The sequence below is a fragment of the Podarcis vaucheri genome (genome assembly GCF_965113315.1).
Source record: "Podarcis vaucheri genome assembly, chromosome: 7".
In the NCBI taxonomy this organism is placed as follows: domain Eukaryota; kingdom Metazoa; phylum Chordata; class Lepidosauria; order Squamata; family Lacertidae; genus Podarcis; species Podarcis vaucheri.
The window spans coordinates 35,383,676-35,396,502 of record NC_138765.1 but is presented as its reverse complement, the minus strand read 5'-3'; the positions used below and the strand labels follow the sequence as shown (position 1 = coordinate 35,396,502).

The following is a 12,827-nucleotide window of genomic DNA, read 5'->3' as shown; positions in this document are numbered from 1 at the left end:
AATGCTTCAGCTCAAATGCATTTCTTTCAGAATAGTTGTTGCATTCTGGTGGTGTAAGGCATTCCAGCTAACAACCTAGCTGCTGCATTCTGCACTAGCTGCAGCTTCCAAACCAAGTTCAGGGGCAGCCCCATACAGAGTGGATTGCGCTAGCCCAACCTTGAAGTTAACAGTGCATGGGTCACTTCACCAGGTTCTCCTGTGAAGGGATGGCTATAGCTGGCAAACGAGCCATAGCTGTAAAATGATGCTCCTTGATGTGGAAGCCAGCTCAGCCTCCAGCAGCAACAGCAAATCAAGCAGAACTTACACTCTATAGGTTTGTCCATAGTTTTTTGTCCCACTTCTAGAAAGCATGGGTCTGAGCTTTCTGTTTGCCCTTCCGCTTTCCTTGGTAAACCACTCTTCAGAGCACAGGTGGGGAACCTTTTGGGTCTAACAGCCCAGATCCTTGACAGGTGAGTGGGGCAACCTGTAAAGATTTCTTACACAGCACTTCCCAAGCACCCAAAAGCCAGCTGGCTGTTGGGTGCTTGGAAGCTGCAGCTCAAGGGGCTTTGCCAGGCCCGCTTGGTGCTTTCCAAGTCCCAAGCATAGGGTGGAGAAAGCAGCTTCCTGCAGGGATCGGCTGCATGTTTGAGTTCCACATGGGACATCAGGTGTGAGGCTGGTGAGTGTAGGCCATATTGGGACCTGTCCTGGTCCAAATTTGACCCGTTGGCTGGTGGTTCCATTCCCCTGTTGACAGACAGAGTTCATCCTCATCCTTTGCAGGTAACTTACCCAAGCCACACACTCAGTCTATTTTATTGAGATTCACCTTCAGCTTATTGGCCCTCACGCAACCCACCGCTACATTCAGTCATTGCTCCAGGACCTGTGGAGCTTCACTTGACTCAAGGTATAAAGAAATAAAGCAAGACCCTCCTGCTGTTGTTGGTGCAAATAGGAAAGTAGGGAGGCAAAATTGCAAAAGTGAGCAAAAATAATAGATCTTCCAGTTGCAAACATTGTTTCATAATGCATTTATTTGATTTGCTGGAAACAATCTTTAAATATAGCTGCATAACTTTCCTTTAAGTGGCCCTGTATTGTACAACATGGATTTATTCTTATGGCAATAAAAAACAGAGTTATAATCTTCAAGCTTGATGGGTAGCCTTAATTGCAAAAGCAAGTCATTTAATGGAGTTATTTTTAACATAAGGCATGTGGACAATGACCATATTTTTAAACACTCCCCCCACCACCATAATAGCTTATTATTATGGCAATCTGTAATTTGACTTTTAATGCATGTGGTATCTATTTCAAAATTGTGCAGTGCCTCCCACTCCCCCATTTTTCTTGGTGAGTTAAGGCAAAGGTGCCACTTTCTGGAGGCATACAGATCAGCTACACATAAATAAGATAAAAGTGAGCTATCAAGGACCTTTGATGTTGCAGAATAGAGTAGCTGCTAAAGGATTACTTTGTGAGCTTCAGTTTCTTAGAACAGATTGTTTGGTTGAGTAGCTGCTCTAGCTAGCTTCACATGGCAGGCAGAAGCTGTAGGAATCCAAGATTTAGATGTGCTTCTAAGACATGTCAGTAGCAGTCTGCAGCATCCCTGATCATATGTAACAAATCCATCCACCAGCAACAGGGCAACTGCACAAGCAAGTAAAGAAGAGGGTCCCTTGGGACATCAGTGTTTGAGGAGCATAAGTGTAGCATGTGTAATCTGAGGTATGCCCCGAGGATCTTGTCCATGATGTGATGCATGCAGGTGACCCAAGAGTTGTCTTCCACTGTGGAACTTAAGCCTTTGCCTGTAGATTCTTCAAAACTCCTTTTTAGAGATGGTCGTGAGCAACTTTGCGGTCGGCCTTTCATTGTTCTGTTGGGTTGTGCACTTTCCCTGCAGTACCTTCTGGGACCTTCCCTGCAGGAAGGACTGAAGTCTCCATGAAACTGCCTCCCAGAACCATCTTGACTAGTTGGTGCAGAAGGATACCATGGCCAATGGAATGAAAAGCTGCTGACAGATTCAGGAGAACCAGCAGAGTTGTACTTCCACAGCCATCCTCTTCCTCCTCCTAGGGCAGGTCATCTGCTAGTGCAGCCTTCCTCAACCTGATGCCCTTTTAGATATTTTGGACTCCCATCAGTCCCACCCTATACCATAACAGGGAAGGCTGCATTAGCGCAAAGCTCTTTTCAAGTCATCCTGGATTTAGTGCCTGTGGCCTGTGTAGACCAGTAAAAGTAAAGGTACCCCTGACCGTTGGGTCCAGTCGCAGATGACTCGGGTTGCAGCGCTCATCTCGCTCTATAGGCTGAGGAAGCTGACGTTTGTCTGCAGAGAGCTTCCAGGTCATGTGGCCAGCATGACTAAGCTGCTTCTGGCGAACCAGAGCAGCGCATGGAAACACTGTTTACCTTCCCACCGGAGCGGTACCTATTTATCTACTTGCACTTTGACCTGCTTTCAAACTGCTAGGTTGGCAGGAGCAGGGACCGAGCAACGGGCGGTCACTCCGTCGTGGGGATTTGAACCACCAACCTTCTGATCTGGTAGACCAGTACCCTGTGCTAAAACTCCTGATTAGTTTCTGAATACCATTACAAAGTGGTGTATTAAACTCAAAGGCCTTTAGTTAGTGTCTGAATCACCTAAGGGGTGAGGATTAGTTACTTATGTGGGATGTGTTTGTCTGCATACAGCGATCTTTGAGGTTTCTTCCTCGCCCAGAATTAAACAGCGTCTCTCTTAGTGGGAGGGTCATCGCTTTGTAATCAATTCCCAAGAAGCTCTGGCAGACCAAGCCCACCCTCGCCTTCCAAAAAGCAGCAGAGGGTGCATTTTCATTCTCGTCTTCTTAATGTAAGAAGGGGCCTGCTTTTAGCTGAACTATACTGTATATCATTTTACTGCTTATGGATTGCTAGTGTTTAACTAGTATAAATGGTAATTATTCTAGAGATAGTCTAATGGCAGTTTTTCTTGTTGATTTGTAAGCCATCCTGAGAACCTTTTGGGCAAATGCATGGGGTAGGTGCTTTAAATAAATTAATAAAGGGAGGGGGAGGGAGAGAGAGTGTCTTTTAACGGCTGCTGCTAAAAGCAAACTTTACAATCCCCAGTTGCCCAATAGTCGTGTCTGGTAATTAGAGTATCTCTATTACCCCATTTGATGGAGGGAGATAATTGCTCTTTAAAAATGATGCTTGTTTGTTACTAGCCTTGAAACCCACCGTTCTACTTTCCATAGGCTGCATTTGTTGTTCGCGGGAGTAATGATCAGTTCCACATTATATGGTGAGGCACAGGTGTGCCTAAATTAAAACTTTATTAACATAGCCAACATATGCTACCAATTCCACTTTGCATATAGTACCTAGGAAGGAAGGATTGTAGCCTGAGAGAATCCTCCATTCCAAGAGAATGTAATCTTTCAATTCCAGCTGGTCATTATGAAAACTATTTAACTTTAAGAATTGGTGCCTGGGTTTTCTCTCCCCCTGCTTCACCCTTCACCCCTTTTTCCTTTTGTGTTGCGGCTTTTAGTTGCAAGTCTTTCAGTTTGTTTTAATCTTTTGTAAATCATCCACACTGGAAGCCTTTCTGACCCTGAGGAGCAGGGCGCAAATGCTATTTTAAATGAATGAATGAATGAAAAGAAGGTTGTCTTGCTAGCTAGGGCTGATGGGAGCTGTAGTCGGAAGCCTTTGGAGGGCACCACTTTTGCAAAGGCTGCCTTACATCATAAACTTTCACAAACTAGAGATCACTTTGTGAGATCCATGCTGTGTAATCCTCAGCTTGGTGAAAGCTGCACTAACATTCATTCATTTAATAAACAAACAAAAAAACAATCTGCCCTTTATCAAAAAAATCCCAGGGCGGTGTGCAACATTAAAAACACATTACAGAACATCAATAATAAAAAGGTGATGAAAACATTTAAAAAGCATATTTTTATTTATTTATTTTTATTTTAAAGCCTAATAATAAAATTGTCATTATAAATATTAAAAGTCTGCTTAAATGAGCAATTTATAAAGTGCCTCCAGATATGAAAATAAACTCTAATTGGTCTCTCCAAGGAGGGCATTTTGTGATTTCTATACGACCTGCAAAAGTCCTTTCTCACACTTCACCTCTGTTGCTCCAATGAAAGGGCCCAGAGCAGGCAGTGCCAGCTCTTTGAAGTGTTGCAGGTACTCTGTTGGCACACCAGGTAAGCCAGGTGAACTCCACTCAGTGGCGTAGCGTGGGGGGTGCAGGGGGGGCCGGCCGCACCGGGCGCAACATCTGGGGGTTAGGGTTAGGGGGCGCAAATCCACGGGTTAGGGGGCGCAAATTACTTGCCTTGCCCCGGGTGCTGACAACCCACGCTACGCCACTGACTCCACTGCTTCCCAGACCCACTTTTATGTGGCCTTGTGTTGGCTCTCCTTTGGACTGCCTTCAGGGGTTGGTGTTGCTGGGCAGCCTTCATGCCTCAGCAGAGTCCCCATCTACTAATAAACAGAACTCTCCTTGCCACCACCGCCACCCCTTCTCCCTCATAATGCCTCTCACTAATGTCTCTGAGCATGTGGCCTTGATTTTAAATATTTCTAACCTTCTCATCACAGGATTCCATGGCAGCCTATAAAAGGGTGAATAAAATGAATTTGCAGAACATACAAGTGTGATTTGAAACCAACAAGTAAACATAATAAAGCACAAGACCATTAAACAACACTAACACCCAGTGGCGTAGCGTGGGTTGTCAGCACCCGGGGCAAGGCAAGTAATTTGCGCCCCCTAACCTGTGGATTTGCGCCCCCTAACCCTAACCCCCAGATGTTGCGCCCGGTGCGGCCGCCCCCCCTGCACCCCCCACGCTACGCCACTGCCAACACCCAAATGCAAAACAGCACATTCCCAACAATTATCTAGAACCTAAAATTCCTGGGCAACTAGAAAGGTCTCTTCACCCCAGGACACTGGTTCACTGTGGCCTTTGTAAGGAATAAGCCTTCTATCATTCCGGCCAGCGTTCCCTGGGAAACCCCCATCGTGCCTCCCTGGGACACCCCCTTCAAGGCACATGAGAGGAATCAGAAAAGGAACACTACCTCTGAAGAATATGGGACTCTCTCCCTTCCCCACCCTCCAGCCCAAATGATCAATCCCACCTCAGTTGCCCATCCCTTGACCATGCAACACTTTGTGCCCAGAGGACAGCTCAATGAAGACAGAACAGGTATTGCGCTGGCCCTGCAGCCTTGTTTTAAGGCCAGTTGTGCCACCATCAGGGCAGAAGTTCAGGGCCCCAAGCAGCAAAATGAGCATGAACTACATTTGGAACGAAGGTAAACAACACACAACTGATGCCTGAAAAGACTGCCCCTCCCAGCCCTGGTAAGATATTAAGTCCAGAGTCTAAACCTACCCTAACTATGTCATTGTTTGCAGCTTCTCTGGAACAGGAGCTGCTTTTTTCCTGCTTCTTTCTCTCCACCCCCACCCCCCTGACCTCCTACCCAGTTTGAACACAAACTAAGTTTGTTTCCCCCTTGCCGTCTTATTTCCAGCCGCTGATCTTTGCTGCTTTTCAAACAGACAACCAAAGACGTGTTTTTTGGCTTCAGGGTGGCATATGTGATGGTCAGAAAGAGCAAAGGGCTGAGGCTCATCCACAGAACTCCCAAGTGCCTGAGGAGGGGTCTCCTTTGCCCCAGCATGCGCTAGCTTCTGTCTCCCGCTCTGTGCCCAGGGACAGCAAACAAAGCCAGGGGGTAGTGCTGGTGGGTCCTGCTGATAACCAGGAAACTTTCTGTTTCAGCGCTAAGTGCAGCCTTAACTGACGGTGTTGCTCCTGTCTGCTTAGTAGGGCAAAAGCTTCTGGAGGGCCAGGAGGAAGACACAGACACAGCAGGGATTGTGCCAAGGAGGGACAGATACCATACCCTCCAACATTTCTGCGGTGTAAATAGGGACGTCCCATTCCATAATGATAATTTTACTGTTTATACCCCCACACATCTGACTGGGTTGCCCAGCTGCTCTGGGCAGCTTCCAACATATATAAAAACATATTATTATTATTTTTTAAACTTCCCTATACAGGCTTTCTTTCAGACGGCTCAGGGGTCTGAATACTGGAAGATTCAGGAGGGGTTAAAGGAACTTCGTCAAACTATGGAACTCCCTCCCTCAGGACACCCAATTCACAAAGGAGAATATTGCTTGCTGGTTTCCCACAGGCATTTGTTCAGGCACTGCGAGAACAGGCTGCTGGACTAGATAGGACACTGGCCTGATCCTGCAGGGCTTTGCTTATGTTCTTATGGCACAGGCTCCTCATCCCTGTGGTAAAGATGATCCAGCTAGAGGGAAACAACCGTGGGACTGGATCTGTTTGGAGCTGGTTGAAAAGCTGCTTTAGCTTTGCAGAAGGACGTGTGAAAACCAGAGAGTTTGGTACAGTGGTTAGAATGCTGGACTAAGACCAAGAAGAGACCAGGGTTCAAATCCCCACTCAGCCATGGTGCTCCCTGGGTGTCTTTGGGCCCGTCACTGTCTCTCGGACCAATCTACCTCACAGGGTGGTTGTTGTGAGGATAAAATGCAGGGGGTGGGCGTGAGGGAGATGTTTCTTCAGTTAGTTCAGCCTTTGCCAACACCTTGAGGGTGCCAGGCTGTCAAAAGCTGATGTGTTAATTCCTCCTAATGAGGTTGCCTGTGAACAGCTTCTATCTGCTCTGCAAGAAAGCGGTGGAGAGGTTCAAGCCTGATCTGGCTGGGAAATGGTGCTAAAGTGCATCGTTTTATTATTCCACCTTCAGTTCCCGCAGGGCTTTGGAAAGAGGTCTCTCTGCTGCCCCCTATTGGGCAGAGTACACCATTGGCACCTCAGTGTCCCCTTCTGCTCAGAAAGATGTTTTATGACGCACTTTCAGACAGTTGCTGTTTTTGGATGGGACCCAGTCACAGGCCAGCAAATTAAGGCTGCTCGTGAGCCACCATTGGCAGCAACAGCAGAGGATATATTCTATGTTTAAGACAATATCTTCTCTTGCTAATTATACTGCTATAAATATGTATTCTATTTGACCTCTAGTAATGTACTGGTGGAATACAAGATGGGGTCAGGCTCACCATCAGTGCAAGCCACCCTTTTAACATCACCTTTTGGGTGATGGCCTTGCCCTGTTTTAAAGTGTTTTTGCCTGTTTTGGGTTTAATTTTTGTGGTTGATTTTTGTTTTGTATTGTTGCTGTTGTGTGGGAGGGAGGTGATGTAAAAATTGGGGTTTGGCTTTTGCTGCCCAACTTCCCATGGGACTCTGAGTCCCCTAAGTCCATGAGAAGAACGGGTGGAGGCAGGATCCAGTGGAAAGCAAGGCAGATCTTTATTTTTCTGATGCAACAGAGTTCTCTCCCCTCCTCCCAAGGAGGGAAAGATGCTGAACAAAAGTGTGCAGGAACCTTTAAAGACTTTTGACATTGCCCAGCCCCCTTAGCCAAAGACCCCCCAATCATCATGCATACATCATAGGAGGTGGTCTACAGCGGAAATCCTGTCTGCCAGGATACCTGATAATGGTCGCTGATTGCATTACCTGGGCAGACTGGCCATTCTTTTGTGATGATACTTTAGTTCCCGAATCCAGGTCACAGGCTCACCCTGTTCATACACAAATATGCCCTTGTCAGGATTTGTAAGTGAAAAGACAATGGGAAGCCTTTCCCCATTTGCCTCCCTTACTGCAGAGGAATATTTGAGGTCATTGGGAGAATCAAAATGGCTTCAGGATTGCTCTCCTCTCCTGTTTCAGACACATAGATATGTGTTCATTTATGAATATTTATTCTATATTTGAGACCTTGAAATTCTTATAACAGAGGGAAGCTGGGGAGAGCAGAGGGGACCGCAATCACAATGGTTCTGTACAGAACCATAGAGTTGGAAGAGACCCTGTGATTCATGTAGTGCAACAGAGGGGACCATGCAGCTGTCTCTTACGGGGGTCAAGCCTGTAGTCTCGGCATTATCAGCACTGTGCTCGAACCAACTGAGTGTAAGGGGAGCTATGGTGTGGGCAGTAGGGCAGGCCAGGTAAGGGGCACACAGCAGAGGCAGTTAGTGACTCTGCCATGTGCCAGCTCCAGCCCCACACCTGGGGAATTGCGGTGCACGCCACGCCCCCTGGGACGTGCACCAGCCATGCCCTCGGATGTACACTGCTCCCAGTGCCGCAACAGGTAGCTCCACCACTGGCCCTTGAGTCTGTGGCTGCTGTTGCTGAATGCTAGGTTGGCTCTGAAGACCTCCCTCATCTATGATCTGATTGTGGATGAGGAGGCTGATCTGGTCTGTATCACTGAGCTCTGGGTGGGTGAGCAAGAATGAGTTGGTCGGGGAAGGTGGGTTGCTATAGCCTACAGAGATTCCATCTCTCTCTCCAGGCTTGCTGTTCAGTTGAGGAGGGAACTAGATGGTTTGTTCTTGGCACTGGACAACTGGCACAGATTAGGGATTCTGCTGGTTTACCACCTAGCAGTCTGCCTACCTGAGCTGACAGAGCTGGTTTGGGAGGTGGTGTTGAGGACTCAGACTGCTGTTTTTTGGGGGACCTCAACATCCATGTTGAGGCGCCTGGCTCTGGGGTGGCTCAGGACTTCACAACTGCCATGACAACCCAGCATGTCATCACCCCAATGTATGTAGCAGGCCACACTTGGGACCTTGTTTTCTCAACTGGATAGGAAGGTGATCTGAAAGTGGGGGATCTAGACATCAGTCTCTTGCTATGGCCAGATCACTTCCCATTGAGATTTAGGACTTATACAAACTTGGCTTTCCTCCACTCCTTCCAGACCTAGGTAAAGATAAAGGGACCCCTGACCATTAGGTCCAGTCGCGGACGATTCTGGGGTTGCGGCGCTCATCTCGCTTTACTGGCTGAGGGAGCTGGCGTACAGCTTCTGGGTCATGTGGCTAGCATGACTAAGCCGCTTCTGGCGAACCAGAACAGCGCATGGAAATGCTGTTTACCTTCCTGCCAGAGTGGTACCTACTTGCACTTTGACATGCTTTTGAACTGCTAAGTGGGCAGCAGGAGCTGGGACCGAGCAATGGGGATTCAAACAGCTGACCTTCTAGGGCCCTAGGCTCAGTGGTTTAGACCACAGCGCCACCCACGTCCCATGACATGGATTGCACTTAAAAGCTCTGTGTCCAAGCTAGAGTCAGATAATAGTTTTCCAGAGAACTAAATGTTCTCTTAGGCATCAGTTCTGTCCCAGGAGTATACACAAACATTTATTTTATCCTCTGGTCTTATTTGGCCAAACAGGTGCAGCAGGTTTCTGATGCACTAACAAAACCTGAAAAACCTTTTTGACCAGCAATGAAAGTGAAATTTGATTCTTCTTTTAAGCTGTCTCCAGCCCTCCTAAAATGTTAATATATATCTTCAAACTTAGTGTAGGCATGGCTGGGCAAATACTGAGAAAATGATAATAGGGAGAAAATGACCCACACAGCACTTAAATCTCTCAGCTGTGTTAATGGATTTTGCGGATGGCAGTTCAAAGCAACTCTTGCTATAGGATGCTTGGTAAGTTTTATTAAGCAGGAAAATTTCATAGATGTTGATGAGCAGAAGAGAGGATGGCTGCTGGCAGATGCAGCCAAGAGTTGCTTGGCCCCTTCAAATGTGTATTTAAACATCAACCTAGAAATAAATGATGGATTTTCAAAGACAGTTCTGTCACGCGGAAGAGTTCCCCAGTTCCCAGGAGAAACGTCCTGCCTCATTCCTGGTACAGTCCAGTGGGGACACTACAGATGTTGCTGCATTGTAAACAAAACAAATTAATTAAAGGAAAATTAGAACATCGGCACATTCATAATTGGCTAATCCACCAGCCCCTAATATAATTAATTATGTTAATGCAGGTGGCAGCTGCCATGGAAGGAAATATGCTGCTGACGAATGCTGCCAGCGGAGCATGGGGTGTCAGAAGGGAGCCATTGCTCCTGGGTAGGGGGGCTAACGGGAAGGGCCTGTCTCTGGTGCAGCTCCTGCTCCATCCCACAGAGCTTGAGCAGGAGACATTCCCATGAGTCTTTTCTCCTTTGCTCAGACAGGGAAACAGAAGACACCTTCCCTTGAGGCAGGTGAAAACAACAAAAACCGGAAGAATGTAGGAAGCTGCCTGATGCTGAGTCTGGCTGCACTGGTCCATCTAGCTAACTACTGTCTGCACTGACTGGCAGTAGCTCCTCAGGCTTTTCCCACCCTGCCTGGAGGTGCCAGGAACTGAGCTTGGGATTTGCATGCAAAGCAGATGCCCTACTGCTGACCTGTAGCCCTTCCCCTTAAGAGTCCAGTTGCACCTTAAAGGCGAATAGATTTCCATAGAGCAGCACTCTTCCCCAGGCTGGTGGTGCTCTCTGGATGTTTTGGATGACAGCTCCCATCAGTCCCTGCATTGCAGGGGGCTGGGCTAGATGACCCTTGGAGATCTCTTCCAACTCTACAATTCTATTGTTCTATGTTCTGGAGGGCATCAGCAGCCCGGGGAAGGCTATCTTGTAGCCTAAGCTTTCATGGACATGTGATCCTCAGGATTTAGTGCGCATCATTAGGAGCAAATGCAGGCCAAGATCCCATTCCTGGGCTGCATGTGCAGAAACACTCTGCAAGTGGATTCATAATGGGAGTGGGGACAGGGGACCATTTGGACGTTCTGCCACCCAGACTCCCAAATCCTGGAGAAATAATCAGCAACCAAGTGGAGATGGCCATGCGCGTGGCGTGAGAGAAGAAGAGGATGAGTTTGGATTTGATATCCCGCTTTATCACTACCCGAAGGAGTCTCAAAGCGGCTAACATTCTCCTTTCCCTTCCTCCCCCACAACAAACACTCTATGGGGTGAATGGGGCTGAGAGACTTCAGAGAAGTGTGACTAGCCCAAGGTCACCCAGCAGCTGCATGTGGAGGAGCGGGGACGCGAACCCAGTTCACCAGATCTTAACCAGTCCACCGCTCTTAACCACTACACCACATTGGCATCTGGAAGGGTAGAAACTTGCTGGAGCATTCTGGCCAGGCTGAAATGAAGCCCCGCTCTTGAAAACTACTTCACATTCCTAGTGCAGAGCAGCAGGGGGCAGCAAAGCTCCAGCGAAGCCTCCGGCAGCAGCATCATGTCATGGCAGCCACACAGACAGAGCAGGCTGATTGTGTAAGTAGTGAGAGTACAACATGAAAACAAACCTTTTAAGGTGTATCAGCCAAGATACCACCCCCAAACACCCCCCCACTCTCCCTGCTCCAAAGCTCAGAATGTAACGCAGAGAGTCTTCTTTTAGAAGAGCAAAACATTTGCAGCCTGGCAGCCATAGAATAATAGAACCGTAGAGTTCTATGGAATGGATCGCAAGGGCCATCTAGTCCGACCCCCTGCAATGCGGGAAACACAGCTAAAGAATCCCTGACAGATGGCCATCCAGCCTCTCTTTAAAAACCTTCAAGGAATGAGAGTCCACCACCTTCTGAGGGAGTCCATTCAACTGTTGAACAGCACTTACTATCAGAAAAGGGACGCGGGTAGCGCTGTGGTCTAAACCACTGAGCCTCTTGGGCTTTCCGATCGGAAGGTCAGTGGTTCGAATCCGCGCAAGGGGGAGAGTTCCCGTTGCTCTGTCCCAGCTCCTGCCAACCTAGCAGTTTGAAAGCACACCAGTTCAAGTAGATAGATAGGTACTGCTGTGGCGGGAAGGTAACCAGCGTTTCCATGCGCTCTGGTTTCTGTCACGGTGTCCCGTTGCACCAGAAGCAGTTTAGTCATGCTGACCACATGACCCGGAAAGCTGTCTATGGGCAAATGCCAGCTCCATCGGCCTGAAAGCGAGATGAGTGCCGCAACCCCATAGTCCATGGGTAGGCAAACTAAGGCCCAGGGGCCAGATGTGTCCCAATCGCCTTCTAAATCCAGCCTGCGGACGGTCCAGGAATCAGCGTGTTTTTACTGAATAGAATGTGTCCTTTTATTTAAAATACATCTCTGGGTTATTTGTGGGGCATAGGAATTCGTTCATTATTTTCTTCCCACCCAAAATATAGTCCGGCCCCCCACAAGGTCTGAGGGACAGTGGAGCGGCCCCCTGCTGAAAAAGTTTGCTGACTCCTGCCATAGTCGCCTTTGACAGGGGTCTTTTACCACCAGAAAGTTCCTCTTAATGTTTCATCAGAATCTCCTTTCTTATTTGCATCCATTGGTATGGGTCACACCCTCTGGAGCAGCACAGAACAAGCTTGATCCATCTTCCATGTGACAGCACTTTAGATGTGATTGCAAAGAGGACATAAGCCATGCGTTGGCTGGGGCTGGTGGGAGTGGTCGCTACCCCAAACAGTACCAGGCTGGAGATGGGTGACATAAGGAATTGCTCGATTCCTGGTGACTTGAGCTGAAAGAACGATCAAAGAGCCTAGCCCAGCCTTTTCTGACCTGGGTGCTCTCCAGATGTTTCTTACTATTAACTTGCACCAGTGCCAGCCAGCACATGGGAGGTGCAGCCCCAAACAGCTGGAGGGGACCAGGCTGGGAAGGCTGGCTTAGATCATTACAGTGAGAAGTGATGGAGAAGCAAGTCTGCCTAGAAGCTCATGCCCCCCTCCAAGTTGTGGGGTGGGGGAGAGAACTTCAGCTCTCCCAGAGCTTAACTCTAGTGTTCCAGAGCATAAGTACTTCTGTGAGTTGTTAGGAGACCCCTATTCCCTTCATAAGGGACGCGGGTGGCGCTGTGGGTTAAACCACAGAGCCTAGGGCTTGC

The 12,827-nt window shown here is 48.1% G+C and overlaps 1 long non-coding RNA gene across 1 annotated transcript; it reads right to left on the bottom strand.

Moving 5' to 3' along the window:
* Positions 1-9,588: 9,588 nt before the first annotated feature.
* Positions 9,589-11,347, bottom strand: LOC309536674. The gene is made up of 2 exons (XR_014221691.1): positions 11,266-11,347; positions 9,589-9,835 (listed from the first exon to the last, which is right to left on the bottom strand). It is a non-coding gene; the product is annotated as an uncharacterized lncRNA (long non-coding RNA).
* Positions 11,348-12,827: the final 1,480 nt, after the last annotated feature.